Here is a 13,272-nt window from a genome sequence, read left to right as displayed (position 1 = left end):
ATTCCATCAGACCTGTGTTTCCTAAATTAAGAGCAGTTCTATAGACAAATTGGTGTATGTTAGCAAAGCATGATTTTGAAAGAACACAAATAATACGCTTGTGCATATTTCCAACTACATCCCATGTTGGTCTTGGGTCTTGGGAAAATAAATCCCAATCATCAAATCAACAAGCTTTGTTTTTAAAGAATACACAATAGAATAAGATATTGCAATACACATCAACAGTGGGAATTTTACTAAAATGAAATGTTAAAACCCTCACACGTCAGCACATAAAACCTTCATACATCAAGACATAGAATGTTAAAAAATGAAAAGCTAATACAAATTTGCCACATCAACAAGAAGAACTTAAAAAAAATTTGTTCCACTCCCCAAAAACTATGATGGTTGGAAAAGGCCATGGTTCCACATCAACAAGAAGAACTTAAAAAAAATTGTTCCACTCCCCAAAACCATGATGGTTGGAAAAGGCCATGGTTCTGCCTTTCCCTAAGAAAATGGGTCACTGGCATTAGCCGACTCCCCATTTTCCTCTAAGAAAAGGCCTCCCGATAACCTTTCCCTACACCATCAGATGAGTGCTTTTCATAATTTAAAAGCAGTTCCCTTCACAACCGTACAAGCGTGCACGATAGCCGAGCATGATTTTTGCAAAACACACAAATAATACAGCGGAGTCAAAACTCGGAATAAGGTAACGTGTAAAATAACCTAGCCACGTGGCTCTTGTATAGTATGGCCGCTTGTCACAGTGCACTCAGGACTGGCTTGTATGCCAAGAACTTTACGGATAGGATTCTAGAGCTGACAGGAAGAACTTCATCTTCTAAGACCTGCACCACAGAGAGTAGCCATTCTAAGCTCAAAGAAGTGGCCATGAGAGAAATAACAAAGTAGCTGGCAACATGACTCACAGCAGAATAACAAGGATCCTTCAGCAGCTTCTCCAGAGCGTCAGCTGCACAAAGCAACAACTATAAATCATCCATCCTTCCAAGACTGAACCTCATTGGGATTCATCTCAATGGGATGGGATGTGTATTTGATTCCTAAACTAGGGTAGCGCTACGATGCTCGGAATTCTACCAACCTGATGTGAAATATACAGCAAACGCATGTGAGAAGGTGTTATCTCGAGCATAAAGATTTGAACCTGCATCCAACGCATTGTGTTTCCCAGAGTTCAAACTTCATTACAGCTGTGTTTTTTGATATAATCAATTTGGCAGCAATGGCATAGTTCCGTCACACACTTACCCACTGTGAACTCTTTCACGTAATCCCGCTGTTCCGCTACTGCCGACAAAGATTGAATCACACTCTCCACCACTCCTTGACAAACATCTTCCTTGATCCTTAGAAAAGTAAGGCTGATCCACTTCAAGCTACTCTGCAACTGTGGTAGTCCCTGACAACAAACAGCTGTACCTCTTCAAATGACCCGGTTAGCAGTAGATGAGCCTACAATTATAGGCAGGCAGATAACCAGTTACCTTTCCTTTGGTTTCAAGAGTGTCTGTTACTGTTGCTAGATAATCAACAGTATACTTGCCCTGATCATGGTTAAAAAAATGTCAACACGACTTATATCTTAAAGAAAAACAATCATCTTCTGAGTTAGCAAGATAAACGTTTGGCAATAAAATGCGGAGTTGATCTGTCATGAAATCCACTACAAGTCAGCAAAGCTGATCAAACATGGTACATGCAAATTGCGGCTAGAAATATCACGGCCTCTTTTCTTGGCCACATTAAGGGCTAGAGCTAGAAAGAAATGGAAGAAACACAGCAAAATTCAAATAGAAGTGTAATAAGACCACTAAAAATTGGCTCAAATAATCAAAAAATAAACATACCAAACTTAGGTCATGGAAAAAACCTAACTGATACAACAATTAGCAAAGAAATTGCAGGCTTCTGTCTATTTGATTGGTAATGCTATGGTATGTACGATAGGGATAAAAATTATACACCTTCCCTTATGAGCTGTACAAAGATTTCTTAACTAGCTTCACCTTCAAAATCTGGTGAGCTTTGTACATGGGTTGCAATCCTGATTGAAACCTTCTCTTCCTTTCTACCTCGGTGACATGCATAAATGGAGACACCTCCAAAAGCACTTTCCAAAACTTTTGTACATATGCATTTATCGATTCCCCCTCATTTTGCTTCACCCAATCCCACTTCATTGCTATCTCATTCAATGCATTGGGAGGCAAGAATTGAGCATAGGATCTCTCCTTGAACTCTTCCCATGATCTAATAGGATTCGGTGAGAGCTTCTCCGTGAGCCACCAATGGGCAGCATTGCCTTTCATAAACATGCTTACATGCCGGATCATGGATTTCTGAGTGAAATCCTCATCACTGAAAGCAATATCAAACTGGGCAATAAAAGCAAGTGCCTTTGATGCATCATATTCCCCATGATATGTGTCAAACTTCACAGATTTGTCTCAGGCTTTGAAGTCACAAGACTTTAATGCATGTGCCTGTATCTCACTATGTTTTCCCCCATGTTTGTCCATTGGGACAGCCCCTATGACTGGCATCATTTTAGGACCAAAAGGTGATGCATAAGGCATAGAGACATGTGCCCTGTAAGCACAGTTGCATAGAAACGCGTTTCGTACAGGTTCAAAACGTACGAAACCTTTCGTCCTGTATGAAATGCGTTTTTTTTCATCATGCATATTTTAAAAACCTACGCATCGAATCGTTTCATATGGCGCACTTTCGTTCGCGTTTCCCAGTGGCGGCCGCCTGTACATTTTCGCAGATTTGTGTGCCAGCCTGCCATCGCTCGTGTCAGCCCGCCTGCTCCTTGGTGTCCTTGGGCCTTGTGTCTTCCAAAGGGGTAATGTCATGTTTTGCTTTATGTTGGTTTTCTCTACACAACTCACAAAGCAACACACTTTTTTCTCTTCCATCAATATTTATGGTATATCTTCCATGGTCCACCCTTGCTCTATTGAGGCCTAACTTCTAAGGCTATCTACCTTCTCTTCCCCTTGCTCTATTGTTGGCCAAGATGATAGTTAAAAACCTGAATCATATAATGAGATTAGTTTATGTTCTGTGTCGCACTTGCAGGGCCAACAATCTGCATTTTTCTCCGCCTTGTAGGATGCCTCGAACAGGTGATTCTCTTTAGAACAATGTCACCTTTGAGTCTAGATATGGTGGCTCGAGCTTCGAAAAGTGAAAATGCAACTTTTGTGCTGATAAGCACCATGGCAGTGTCACCAGGCTGAAGGCACATTTGTTCACAAACAAAGGGTTTTGGCATCGGGCCATGTAAGCATGTGCCACAAGAAATCTATGATAGCCTAATGGCTTGGAAGGCCATGCAGCTAGGTATCCCCTATGAGGATGAGCTAGTTCAGAGCCTTGTGAGAGGAACTGAAGTACATGGGCTCTTTTTCACACGAAAAAGAGAAATAGACTCTCCACATCACAATTGGAGAGGCTTGTCTTTTGTCGTTGCAATCTCTGATTGCTAGAACAAAAGGGTCATCCCATTGAGCCTCGCCAAGTGAATCCAGATAAGATTGATATCATGAAGTGCAAGGAGATTCCCGACATTCCTCAAGAGGAGAGAGACATCTATTCTATGCTCTATGAGGAGATCATGGCTCCGGCTCGCACTACACGATCTTCTCGAGAGGCTAGTACTAGTGGTGCACCTGCACCTCTAGAGGATGAGGCATTTGAGGACTCGGCTACCGGCAGTGACCTTGAGAGTGAGGCTGCAGAGGCAGAAGATGCAGATGAGGATGAGCATAAGGATGCAGATAGTAGCTAGCAGTTGCCACCATCATTTTATTTGGACTTGTTATTTAGTTTGAACTTTGGACATGTTATTTATTTTGATCTTGGATTTTGAGTCATGACTCATGACCCACGTGGTGATCCTTTTGATTTCTATTTAGTCAGTACACACCACATATTGATTATGCAAAGCACACAATGTCTTTTATGCATCATGGTAAGAATGTTTATCTACAAGGAATTTCAAAAGGCAAAGATCAACCAACTGTTAAGCCATACTCAGGCCAAGAGGGAGAAAACTTTCTTAGTTTTGGTTAACCAACTTAGTGCTGAAGAACCACATCCCAGGGATACATCCCATGACTCTTTCCTTTCTAAATTCTGTGATTGTTTCCTCAATAAGTTACCTCTTGGACTCCTTAGTGCACGTCCTGAGGATCACCACATAGACATTATTCTTGGAAGTACTGCGCCTTATAGAGCACCTTATAAAGTTAACCCTCTTGAGCAAAGAGAAATTCAGACTCAAATCGAGGAATTTCTTTGTCGAGGACTTATTAGACCGAGTAGTTCACCATATGGAGCACTAATCCTTCTTAAAAAGAAGAAAAATGGTACTTATCATATGTGTGTAGACTACAAGGCTCTCAACAAGAATGCTATCAAGAATAGATTTCCAATTCCCAGAGTTGATGATCTACTTTGATAAATTAAGGGGATCTAACATCTTTAGTGAAATTGACCTAAAATTTGGATATCATCAAGTACGAATGACCAAGCAAGATATCTATAAAACTACTTTTAGAACTCAGACTGGTCACTTTGAGTTTTTAGTGATGCCATTCGGCCTTACTAATGCTCTTGCGACTTTTAGTCGTATGATGAATAGGATCTTTCTTGACCATCAAAACTTTGTGATTGTCTTTTTCGATGATATCTTAGTTTTTAGTAAATCCAAAGAAGAGTACGAAAAGCACTTGGAAATTGTATTTAATTTGCTCAAGGAAAATGAACTTTACCTTAATCCCAAAAAGAGTAGTTTCTTCTAGAGAGATTGAGTATTTGGGACATATAGTTCTGTTAAGGGTATCCATGTTGATCCCAAGAAAATCGAAACTATTGCATCATGGCCACAATCCAAGAATCTTCATGAGTTACAATCTTTTCTAGGATTGTGTAGCTATTATCGCAAATTTATCCATAATTTTCCATATAAGGCACATTATCTCACTAAACTTCTCAAGAAAACCAAACCCTATGAATGGACTGAACTTCAAGAGAAATCTTTTTCTTGCATTAAAATATGCACTTACCCATGCACCTGTGTTACAATTACCTGATTTCTCACATCCTTTCTTTGTGGTTGTAATCGATGCTAGTGGTAAGGAAATTGGTGCTGTATTAGTGCAAGATAGTCATCTTATTGCTTTCAAGACTAGGAAATTTTATCCTGCTGAAAGTAAGTATAGCACCTATGACAAAGATTTGTCTGTTGTAGTCATGCATTAAAAATTTGGGAACATTATTTAATGGGCTAAGAGTTTCTTATAAAAACTGATCATCAGCAAAGTATCAAACACTTGCTTTCTCAACCATTTATTTCGGATAGACATATTAAATGGGCAGCTTTTATTCAAAGTTTTCAGCCTATTATTCAATACTAACCTGTTAAAAGAAAATGTGGTTGCTGATGCTTTGAGTAGAAGACCTTCCATTCAAAGTATATCTGTGATTAAGAATACATCTTTTGACTCTATGCGTGAGACTGACCAAGACCCTGACTTTAGTCACATTTGGTGTAGATTGAGAGAAAACCATTGGAACCCTTTTGCTGAGTATTCCTACAATAATGGATATCTTTTCTTCCAGAAAAGATTATGCATTACTCGATCCTTTAAACATTTTATTCTTGAGGAATTCCATCAGCCACCTTATGCGGGGCATCGAGGTGTTTCATCTACATTCTAGACTATCTCTAGTGATTTTTATTGGCCTAAAATGAAAGATGATGTAGCTAGATTTGTCTCTGAATGTGATGTTTGTCAAAAAGTAAAAAGTTACGAGGGTAAGAAACTTGGTTTGCTTATGTCTCTTCCTATTCCTAACGCTCCTTGAGAAGAGATTTCTATGGATTTTATCATTGGTTTTCACGTGACTACAAACCATAATGATATAATTTGGACCATTGTTGTTGATAGACTTAGCAAACAGGCATATTTTCTTTCTTTTTACTCTTGCTGCACATCAAGCTACACATTTGTTTGTTAAACAAATTTTCACACATCATGGTTTACCACAAGTATTGCTTTTTATAGAGATTCTAAGTTTCGCACTGATTTTTGGACTACATTGTTTAATAATCTAGGCACTAAAGTGGATTTTTCCACTACATTTCATCCTGAAAACCTAATGGTCAAATTGAAGTGAAAAATAGCACAATATTGGATTTACTTCGTGCATATGTTTCATCACAACCTAAACAATGAGATAAGAATACCCATATTTTGCAATTTACATATAACAACACCCCATTCATCCACAGGAAAAGCAACTTTTGCAATTGTGTATGGCAAAGTTTTACCTACTCCTATCACTCGTTTGTCACACACTATTGAAGCTGTAGATCAATTCACCATTGATTATTCTTCTTCCAAACCTCAGAAAAGCCCACGACTAAGGAGAGGAGCACAAGCATTGCCCAAATTTTGAAGGATACAAGTTAATTTTAAAGTAAAATGTGTACCAATACTTGCATGATATGCATACAACTTAATGAAATGATGAGAAAGGGAAATATGCCAACAACTAGACTTTAAAAAAAAAATATTTTTCTCTCATTTTTGGAGGGAGGGGTTTTTATACTTTAACATGGCTAATAGGAATCCAACTTGTGCCACATCTGACTCTTTAACACTCGTGAAAACATCCAAAGAAGCCACTTTTGATAGTCATATGGATCCCAGAAGCACAGACACTCTAGGCATATCAACATCAAGAGCCGCTTCCTATCTCTCACAATAATCATATATCAAGAGCTCACCCACATCCAGGTAAGATGGATCAAGGTATTGATCAATCGTGTTCTTTGTGATGCAACTTATCACTCCGATGACATCCATATGGCATAGCATAAACCTGTGTGGTATCTTCACACAGGCTTTCAAAAAACTATTGTCAAACATTATAAGAGATGTACATGATTTAGGCAGACTATCTCTAGTCATAACTTTGATTGAAAATCCTCTAGCCGAATGATTATGGCAAGGTCTTCACAATATCACGAGGTTCTTGGAGTTGATCTCAACTTTCTCAATCCTTTATCTAACCTTAGACTTCTAGCATATGGTTCTCATTCTACTTACGAGAATATCCTTTATTTTGTTCTAAATCTTCTTAAGGTGATCAAATTAAGGATATTAATAAGTAACTAATTAAAGTTAAAAGGATATCCTATACCTCTATAAGGGTCAAAGATTTTACATATTTAATCATTTATCTCATATTCTTACTAAAATCATTATAATCTAAGGTCAATCAATAATTGATTCTCCTATCTTCTCTAGAGAGAATATTCTTAAAAATTCACACAACTTCCCCAATTTTAAAATCTAGAGTTAAAAATAAGGATTGTACCTTCATTTATGGGATTGTGCACATCTTAGAAATCTAGAGAGAGAGAGAGAGAGTTTGTCTCTGTAAAACTATTCTCTTTATTCCACAAAAATGACCTATCATTCTAAATGTGTACATGTAGGTAATGGGGTACTTCTCACATTTGGCCTCGAACATAGATATGGCAGAGCGATGTTATTTGGAGTTCAAGGAATATTACTTTGTCAACCATACCAACATTTTTTCTTATGGTTGTAACAATGATTGCAAACTAAGAGGAAATTTGTGGTTGAAATAAGTTTAGACCATCGATCCTTTTTTTATGCATCAAACCTTAGCTTTTCAATGATGCTATGCTCATTGCTTCCTAAGTATTAGTTTCGATCTGGTTCTGAGCCATAGTAAAAGTCGCATCCATTCACAACTCGTTTACTAACTTGATTCCTTTATTGTCTATCCTATCCAAAGTACATTTTAAAATCTTAATCCTTTTACTTGTTAATATCTAGCATCACTTCTAGATACTTTTATTAAGAGCTCTATGCATAAAGAGAGCATGCATGCTCTCCTTATGCATACATAGAGATTGCATACCTCTATTATGTTCACTTTGAGTAATGCATACATCTATGCATGTGCTATGCATGCATTCATGGTTCTATGTATGCATAAATAGAGGTATGCATGAATAAAGTGAGAATACATAGAGGTATGCATGGTCTATGTATGTATACAAAGAGCATACATACTCTCTTTATGCATGCATAGGTCTATGTATGCTCGAAAAGAACATACATAGAGACTTATGCAAAAGGATTTAGTCCATAAGTTCTTATGCATATGCATATGCCTCATAAGCTTATGCATAAGAGTTATACATATACATACGCCTCATGCATAAGAGCTTATGTATATACCTCATGGGCTTATGCATAAGGCTTGTAGGCATATGCATAAGGATCATGGCTTTTGTGCATAATGGTTTTATGTATAATGCAATGCATACTCTGTGCATGCGTAAAGAGAGCATGTATAATATTAGCACTAAGTTCATGATGCATAATATTAGCACTACTTTCATGATGCTAATATTAATCTATGCATTTACTAAGTGCTCATTGTGGATTAGCCTTAGTAGAGCATTGCTCTCATGCTTACCTCATTTTCTTGTTTCGTATTGTAGATCTCGCCTTTTTTGAATCCAACTCTTCTCAACCACTCGAGGTTAGCTCTTACACACATGTCCTCGTTTGCTATTTATGCTTTTCCTATATGCACCTTGGCTGTTGACGTTTAGGGTTAGTTATGTGAACAAGATCTCTATATTAAGCTCTTTGCATGAGAGCTTTTATTGAGAGCTCTCAATATTTAGCTTTGCATGAGAGTTTTATTGAGAGCTCTATGTATAAAGAGAATGTGTATGCTCTATGCATGCATAAAGGGACCTCTTATGCATATGCATATGACTCATAAGCTTATGCATAAGGCTTGTGCATAATCTCTTACGTATAAGCTCCTATGCCTCATAGGCTTACGCATGTACCTTATAGGCTCATGCATAATGCCTCATAGGCTTACGCATGTACCTTATAGGCTCATGCATAAGGCTTGTGCATGCACAAGTCTTGTACATATGCATAGCCTAGATTATAAGGCTTATACTCTCATATCTTATGCATATACCTCTAGGCTCATAGGCTCATGCATTATGAGCCTATGAGCCTAGAGGTATATGCATAAGATATGAGAGTATAAGCCTTATAATCTAGGCTATGCATATGTACAAGAATCATGAGCCTATGAGCCTACAGGTATATGCATAAGATATGAGAGTATAGGCCTTATAATCTAGGCTATGCATAAGTTCTTATGCATAAGGCTTATACATATACATAGCCTAAAGCATAAGGCTTATACCCTCATCATATCTTATATAATAGGATGGCCATGGAGCTTTATGCATGCTTATACTCATATGTTGTGAGATGTGCCTAGGACGATCCCGAACTCACACAAGCTTTGATATCGTAAACATGCATTAGTCTCTTTTCATTAAGCTTAAGGTGTACGTATGTTATCTTTATGTAGAGGTAACAGTCTTATGGAGGGTCATCCAATGCAAGGCCAATACCAGAGAATGACCCGGACTTGTAGAAGTTTCTACGTGGCGTAGAATGCTTGGAACCGATTTAACCAACGATACAAAGCAGAACGCTTGCACAACTCTGGCTTATCCCCCTCTTTATGCTAGCTTATGTGTCAGACACTTCTTCACTTCCACAAAGCCCTCTATCTCTTGCCCTTCACCCCACCCGTCTCACATCCACTACTCCCTCCATTTCAAAAAAAAATTTGACAAGAGGCAAGCCACGATTACTTCCTTTTATATATATATATATATATATATAAAGGAGAGAAACAGTAAGAAGCCACTAGAGTACATTTGAATCCTCTTAAGAGACATCGAGAACATAACAACGTAGATGGTGCATGAGTCTAGAATAACTCGACATGGAGATTGAACAAGGGATGTTTACAAGTAAGATGGAGGCAAGGCTCCAACATTTTTATAAAAAAAACATTTTAGAGAGTATGGAATTACATGTCGTTAGGCTATATAATTAAACCCATAACCTCTATGGGAGCTAACGTTGGGCTTCAACCCCAGTAGTGGCAAAGCGTGCCACTACAAGCGTGCCCAGTATGGCTAGAATGGAACATGGGGGTATGAGATACACATGATGGGGACTGTAGATTGATACACGAAAAGTGCAAAACTGGGCATTCAAAGCGTGATTCATATTCATCTATGTTTCTTAGCCATGCTTTGTACTAACAAGAAAAACCCCTGCTTTACTTTGGCAAACTTTAAAAGCAAGCTGAACACGTCCATGTTACCAATCAACCAAACCAATATGATTTCATCTCCTAGCTTCTATGTATAGCAATTTGTCATTAAATTAGAAGTGACTATCAAATATTATAATGCCTCATGACTCCATTTATATTTCAGATATTCTTCACGACTCTTATCTATATTTCACAGATTGATCTTTTGCATCTAGCCAGTGTGTGGTCCTTCCACACACTAGAAAATGAGCAAGTGTACAGAGGCCAAGTAGGAAGCAGGTTTAAAAAAAGCTTAGCTTCCCAATAGAACATTTATTTCAAGAAAAATTTGAGCATGTTCACATTGTCAAAATCTAATTTGTTGATAATGAACACTAGTTTCCAAATGTAAGCTTTCTAGCTCACTCTCTCACCTTCAACCCATACACTGCATGTTTAACCACTTAGAAAATTACACCAACTACCAACCATCAAAATATTTTTCTGGACTTTGGCTATATATGAACACTAGTTTCCAAATGTAAGCTTTCTAGCTCACTCTCTCACCTTCAACCCATACACTGCATGTTTAACCACTTAGAAAATTACACCAACTACTTACAACCATCAAAATATTTTTCTGGACTTTGGCTATATATGAACACATGAAATAACCATAGACTCACTAGATTTTGGAGAGGAATTTTGAGTCAAAATTAATGTGCTCTTAAACTGGCATGATTACCTTCTATATTTTTCCTTTTTAAGATGTCCTAGACCCATCTCAAAATTACGCACTTAAACCATGTTGCATAGAAAGCTACAAGCCACAAAGGGAATGCATGTTTCGAACATATGGGAGAAACTAAAGGTCATGGGCCATAGCATCTTATGAATGGCAAGAGGGATTGTGTACACTACCGAGCACACTAAATAACACGAAGGAAACATAAATAACAATTCCAACTACATTCCATCAGACCTGTGTTTCCTAAATTAAGAGCAGTTCGATAGACAAATTGGTGTATGTTAGCAAAGCATGATTTTGAAAGAACACAAATAATACGCTTGTGCATATTTCCAACTACATCCCATGTTGGTCTTGGGTCTTGGGAAAATAAATCCCGGTCATCAAATCAACAAGCTTTGTTTTTAAAGAATACACCATAGAATAAGATATTGCAATACACATCAACAGTGGGAATTTTACTAAAATGAAAGCAAATGAGTTGACACATAAACAGTGAGAATGTTAAAACCCTCACACGTCAGCACATAAAACCTTCATACATCAAGACATAGAATGTTAAAAAATGAAGAGCTAATACAAATTTGCGACATCAACAAGAACTTAAAAAAAAATTGTTCCACTCCCCAAAAACCATGATGGTTGGAAAAGGCCATGGTTCCACATCAACAAGAAGAACTTAAAAAAAATTGTTCCACTCCCCAAAACCATGATGGTTGGAAAAGGCCATGGTTCTGCCTTTCCCTAAGAAAATGGGTCACTAGCATTAGCCGACTCCCCATTTTCCTCAACAAATGGATTCATTCAGTGACCCGGATATATGGATGTGTACATGCCTCACAGTGCTGCCTGAGTGGTGATTGGCCAGCTCAGAGTGTCATCACACCAGCTTGAGATTGAGGCAGGTAGGGCAGCACGGATCCCCAGAGCAGAGAGGATATACAAACTATTCCAAGAGGAGGTTGAGAGTGAGGAGCATCATGTATGCAGATGCAGAGCATATAGTGACATTAGGGAGAGATACACCACCATCTTCAGTGGACATCCCTCACTCCACCAGATCATGGAATCCGCAGACCATTGGCTAGTTCTTGCTAGAGACACAATGCCACAGAGAGGCACTGATATGGACTCATACCACAAGGAGAGGTGGGCGACAGATCCAACTCACTGATTTCTTCCAGAGATCTATCATCCCAGTGCCTACTCTAACACAGGAGGGGGTTACACTTCAACGCGCTGCAGACCTCCAAGCCAGACGGAGATCAAGAGCACCGGGCTACCAGACTCCCAGACTACATCAGCAGAGGGAGATCACAAAGATACGGGCTCGACATCAGCACCATATCCAAGAGTGGCTATCTCACTTACACTCACACCCGGAGATCATGCTCCGAGGGATTTTTGCCTCGCCATCGTCTATGTATCACATATAATACCCCCATTATGGTACTGGTTGGAGATAGGCAGATCTGCATTGCATTCTTGTATACCCTACGCATATAGGTTATATACTGAGCCTCTAGCAGTAGTGCTCCATCCATCACACCCCCCCCACTAGCTCAGTACTTTCATAGTTTATTTCATGATCATTTTGTCCTTTTTTCTCTGGACACCCAGATGACATTGATAGTTGTACATTGATTTGTCTCATAGGTCGAGTTCGGCCTCTAGTAGACGTTAATACAGCTTTCTTTCTTTCTTTCTTTCTCTGTGCAATGTCAAAACAAGAACATGGATGATTATGCATAGCCTCTCCATAGATACAAATGCCACCTTCCTCGTACACAGGTCAGTCATATGCACTACCAAGACACTAACTAAATAAACTCACTAGAGACCCCATTGGGCAGAATAAATCCAGACTCTCTTCGAGAATAAGCTTGTATCGAGACCACTTTCTCGTAGTACCAGGAGATGGGTTTATCCAGATGCCAGGTTACCCAGGATTCATATCACATCCACTCAGAATTTCAATGGGTGTAATCACATCGGCTTAAAATAAGGTCATGCAAGTGGTGATGCCCATGCAAGATCGATACCTACGAGTTTGCAGGATACCTAACGTGTACAAGATTGCAGGATACATAACCTGTACGATATTGAGACCAAGAAGCGAGCCATTCTTCCATGCCTTGCATACTACAAGATCTGAGGTCACCTCAACTATTCGTGTAAAGAAAGGTTTGGTCCTCTTCTACAAATCAGGGAGTATGAGGCTAAAAAATGCAGGGCCAACCACTCATCACATACATTTTTCAAAATATAAAGAGACACTTGGGCACGTAGCCCATGGCCACCTCATG

At 38.7% G+C, this 13,272-nt stretch overlaps 1 long non-coding RNA gene across 1 annotated transcript; it reads right to left on the bottom strand.

Moving 5' to 3' along the window:
• Window positions 1-331: 331 nt before the first annotated feature.
• Window positions 332-11,749, bottom strand: LOC147621113 (uncharacterized). Its single transcript, XR_015269764.1, has 2 exons — window positions 11,570-11,749; window positions 332-429 (listed from the first exon to the last, which is right to left on the bottom strand). It is a non-coding gene; the product is annotated as an uncharacterized LOC147621113 (long non-coding RNA).
• Window positions 11,750-13,272: the final 1,523 nt, after the last annotated feature.

The sequence above is a fragment of the Cibotium barometz genome, chromosome 30, assembly GCF_041138505.1.
Source record: "Cibotium barometz isolate CiBa-2024 chromosome 30, ASM4113850v1, whole genome shotgun sequence".
Lineage (NCBI taxonomy): Eukaryota > Viridiplantae > Streptophyta > Polypodiopsida > Cyatheales > Cibotiaceae > Cibotium > Cibotium barometz.
This window is presented reverse-complemented; position numbering and strand designations above follow the sequence as displayed.